Source organism: Felis catus, chromosome B2 (genome assembly GCF_018350175.1).
Source record: "Felis catus isolate Fca126 chromosome B2, F.catus_Fca126_mat1.0, whole genome shotgun sequence".
Lineage (NCBI taxonomy): Eukaryota > Metazoa > Chordata > Mammalia > Carnivora > Felidae > Felis > Felis catus.
The window spans coordinates 70,049,293-70,054,502 of record NC_058372.1 but is presented as its reverse complement, the minus strand read 5'-3'; the positions used below and the strand labels follow the sequence as shown (position 1 = coordinate 70,054,502).

Below are 5,210 nucleotides of genomic sequence, written 5' to 3'. Positions count from 1 at the left end.
AGCCAAAGAAGTGGTGATAGGGCCAGGTCCATTAGGGCCTTGTAGCCCATTAGATGGACTTTAGATTTTACTCTGCTTGAAACTGGAAACGATTGAAAGGCCTTCAGGGGACCAATGGCATGATTTCCCTTAGGTTTTAGGGAAATCACTCTGGTTGCTTTGTGGAAAATAGAATAAAGGGAAACAACAGCGGAATTGAAAAGTTCCACTAGGAGACACATTGCCTTATGCTGGATTTACTCTCCACCATCTTCTACCTTATTCTATGCCTGTATGGCCTCTGTGGATCACATCAAAAGGTTCTATTGACATATGGCCAGCCAATGGGGAGCATGCACAAAGAACTGAGGTAGAAAGGTAAGTTCAGGATATTTCTTCCTCATTCTTACTTCTCAAGAGTGACTGCCTCCAACTGGCTGAATTCCTAAATCGAGATCAAATTCCTATCAAACATCCCTCTCAGTCCTAGAACAGCCCCCTTCAATGACCTCTTCAGATTAAGGAGTGGGATTGAGTCCTGTGTTTACCATCTTGGGGGTAGTACTTTTTCCCCTTGTATTTCCTTACATTCTTCCATCCTCTTGGTTAATGGTTTAGACTAGGCTTGTAGTGATGGACCTATTGAGAAGTAATATTCAAGACATGTTTTGAAAGTATAGTTGGCAAAATATCTGATGGATTGGATGTGGTATGTGTGAAAAAGAGGGATGAAAAATTAGAAAATAGGACAAAAGTTCGTCTCCCAGACTGTCATTCTCATTACTGCAAAAGAAGGGAATTATGGCAGTTTTTAGCATTTAGTGAGGATTTAGTTAGCATTGTTGGGGAGGAAGACCTTCCTCTGCACTATGGTCCTTCTAGCTAGTTGCACTTAGAATCAAATTGACATGAGGCAGATTAACAGGAGAAAATCAAATTTAGTAGCATACATATAGGGAATTCACACAGATATAAAATTCCAAAGGAAATGAGGCAACAGGAAACTTATATGAGCTAAGGACAGGGGTAGGATCTGAGGACATAAAGGGGAGGAGGCCATTAGCAGGAAGGTGAAAAGAGAGGTTTTAAAAAAACAAAGTTTGCCCTGTTATGCAAATAAGTTTCTTAGGTAAAAGGGAGTCTCTGTTAATAGCTCTATTCCTGGTACTGGCTCTCCTTACAAATGTAAATTTAGGCAGTGGAAGATCAGGAAGAGGGTTTTTCCTGCATCTGTTGGGTTTTGATTACTTTTAACTCAATATAGTGTTCATGCCAAAGTAGCCCATCCTGGGGCAGCCTGCCTTTGGTCCCTACATTGTTTGCTTGAAAGCAAACCCAGACAGATTTCACTGGTTCCTTTATTTTTTCATAGCATGTAATTAACTCTTAACTGGCCAATCATAACTATTCTGGTCTAGTATTTTATTTAATGTGAACGTCAAAATATTAACACAATAACATTTTAAAATAAATGATTGTTATATACATCTTATATTTGTATGCATTTTATTATATATTATACCTATTATATGTATACATGCACATTTTACTTTTACTTATTTATAAGGTAAAATTCAGTTTATTCATCTGTTTATGACACAGTACACAGGAGGCAAAGTGTTTCACATCATAGTTTTCGCTTCCAGCTTGTTGGCATGTTCATTTCTTTGGCTAAAAGGAAAGACTAGGTATGAGAGGCAGGCAGTGCTCCATCAACTGAAAGAAGGATGGAGTGGGGGAAATGTCAATGTCATCCTCACAGTTCCACAAAGGGACTGTTAGTCACAAACTATTTTCTAGAACTGTTTTCTGGAAATGAAGGAGCACCACCCTGGACCCTCACACCTTCGTGGGCCTTAGTCATCCCCACCACACAGGTACAGCAGGTGCTTTCTGGTAGTCACTCTTTGTGTCTTGTTGGATGCAGCAGTACAGGGACTAGCCATACTTTCTCTTGAATTCAGATCTAATTTGCAACATGTCCACATCACTGTGAGAGACTGTGATTCTAATAATCAGGACTTTCTTGTGAGTCCCCTTGCCCTTCATGGAGTCATACAGCCAGTCAGCAAAATACAGGGGCTTGTTCTGAATGTACTGGACCAGGTTCTGGAAAGCATTTCCCAGGTATCCTTGGACATCCTTCTTGATGCTCTCCAGCATGTCATAAGGGCTGCCACTCTTGTACCTGTCAAATCCTTTCTGGAAGTGACGTTCCTGTTGGTCATGATGCTGATGCACTCGGGCACGTGAGTTCCTTTCCTCTTCACTCCAGCATCATAGAGATCTGAGCATCTTGGCCAAACAGTTCATAATCAATGACAGAGCCATCCTCTGCTTTTCTACCTTTTGTGAGGGCAACCATCCAATTGTGGACGTTGCCAGATGTGTCAGAAATTATGGGGTCTCTAGATGAGTCTTGTACATTTCCTTGTAGACTTTTAATTTCCTGAAGCTCCTGGTTGGTCCTCAAGCAGATGATCTCAATGAGGGAGCCTTCATCAGTCCCCAGCCCCTTCATGGAGGCATTCAGCTAAGAAGCATCATATTGAGCAGGTGTTTTAAATAGACCCAAAAAATCACAGTCTCCAGGTGGCTGAACAAGGCTGACTTCAGTGCTGATGCAAATTCCTTTTTGGTCCTTCTCTTGTGGGTAAAGGCAATATCCTCCCTCCATTCATCACCGAGGTTTGTCAAAATCTTGACAATGGTGGCCTCACCCACACTTTTGGTCTTGATGGCCATTTCAATGTTCAGAGCATCATGCTCAGCATCAAAATTGGTGTATGCTTTGACCGACTCGTATGCACTTGGGGCATGGAGTGATCACCCTCCAGACTGAGCTCACAGAGAATTTTGTGAACAGTAGACATCATGAAAGAAGTTGGGTTGGGCACATAGAGCTGTCAGTGTCCCCAGTTGTGGAGCCACATGCACATTTTTCTTTTATATGCATATTATATGCATAAAATAACATAGCACAAAAATGTGTATTTAGTATATTTTATATCATATACATATAGAATATTTATATACTATTTACATATACAAATGTACACACACACATATAGAAATGCAGAACAAATAGAAGGTCACACAAAAAATATGCTATTCAGCAATGAGAAAAAATGTAGTATTTCTATATGCAACAACATGAATGTGCCTCCACATTATCGATGCTGGGTATACAGAATACATGTTGCATGATCCCATTTAAATAAAATTCAAAGTCGACAAAACTAATCTGACTTCTGTCACCACCCACTGATGAATGTTGTTCCTTTATATGATTAAAATACAACTTATTTGGGGGTGCCTGAGTGGCTCAGTCGGTTAAGCATCTGACTTCCGCTCAGGTCATGATCTTACGGTTCATGGGTTCAAGCCCCACATCAGGTTCTGTGCTGACAGCTCTCTCAGAACCTGGAGCCTGTTGCGGATTCTGTGTCTCCTTCTCTCTCTGCCCCTCCCCCGCTCACGCTCTGTCTCAAAAATAAATAAATGTAAAAAAAAAATTTTAAAAATACAACTTATTTGTCCATACTATTATTGATAAATGTTTGGGCTTTTCCAGTTTGGGTTATTACAGAAAAAGCTTGTATGAATGTGCTTTTGCATTTCTTATGGTGATGATGTAAGCCAATTAACTTTCCTCAATGATTGAGCCAATTTACCCATCTATCAACAGTGCCTGAGAGTTCCAGGTGTTCCAATTCCTTGCCAATACCTTTGGAGGTCTTTCTCATTGTAGACAGCCTGGGCGATGTGTATGATATTTCACTGTGATTTTAATTTGCATTTCACTGATGACCAATGATTGAGAATGTATAATATGTATACTGGCTATATTAACAGTTTGGTTAAACTGTTTGTGAAGTGTCAGTTCAAGGCTTTGCCTTGCACATCTGTGGCTTAGAGGAGAGTAAAGGACCCTCGGAACATTTGTATGGAAAACTTTGGGATTTCTTCTCAATGAATCCTTCTTCTGCATTTCTCTATCCCCCCAAATCCACCCACTTCAGCTTCCCCAAATCAGATTTCTTTTTCTTCTACCCAGTGATACCACCATTCTACATGGACTATATTTTCCTGGGCCATATTTGGAAATCCCTCTCTCAGGGAGAAATCCTGAGTTAATGTGAGCTAATATTATGTGCTTTCCACATTATAAAATTCTTATCCCCGTGTTGGTTTCCCTCCAGTACCTTAAATAATTATATATTTGTGTACAGATGTAATGGTAGTTTATGGTAGAAGGATGAGCCTGATATCAGTTACTCCATGGTGGCTGTAACTGGTGTCCTCAAGAAATTTTTATTATTTTGTTTATTCTGATTTTATTTTATTTTTCTTTATTTTTTTTAACATTTATTTATTTTTTAGACAGAGCATGAACGGGGGAGGGGCAGAGAGAGAGGGAGACACAGAATCCAAAGCAGGCTCCAGGCTCTGAGCCATCAGCCCAGAGCCCGATGCGGGGCTCGAACTCATGGACCGCGAGATCGTGACCTGAGCCGAAGTCGGACGCTCAACTGACTGAGCCACCCAGGTGCCCCTGATTTTATTTTTTTTTAAGTTGGATGTTCTTTGGTTATTTTCTCAGGTTATCCTAGAGATTATAACATTCATCCTTAATTTTTACTGTTGAATATGAATTAGTATTTTTCCATTTTATGATAATGATTGAGCCTTTGAACTTTAACTGCTTTTATGTCCCTCTCATCTTTATGTTATTATTGCCCTGCATTTTAATTCTACATATATATTTGATTATGTGCAGTTTATCCTTGGTCTGTAAAAAGTAAATGATCTTTTATTACTTATCCACATATTTACACTTTCTAGTATGCTTTCCTTTTTTCCTGTAAGTCTACCTTTTGATTTAAGATTATTTTCTTTTTACCGAAAAAAATTCATTTTGATGTTTCTTTAATTTTTTTCATATTTTGATTGCCTTATTTTTTAGAGGATAGTTTCACGAGGTGTAGCCTTTTAGGTTGGCAATGATCTTTCAGCATGTTGAAGGTGTCATTCTGTTGTCTACTGGCTTCCATTTCTTCTGTTACCATCAGCCTTGTTTTTGATCTGGTTTGTTGTTATCTGGTGACTTATAAAACTTTATCTTTTAAAAACTTTTAAGTTTTTGCTATAATGTGTCTGAGTAGGATTGTCTTTTTATTTGTCCTGCTTAGGGTTCCTAACTCTTCTTGAACCACTGGCCTAACTTCAAG

The 5,210-nt window shown here is 39.2% G+C and overlaps 1 pseudogene; it reads right to left on the bottom strand.

The window, feature by feature from the left end:
• Positions 1-1,562: 1,562 nt before the first annotated feature.
• Positions 1,563-2,948, bottom strand: LOC101095496 (annotated as a pseudogene).
• Positions 2,949-5,210: the final 2,262 nt, after the last annotated feature.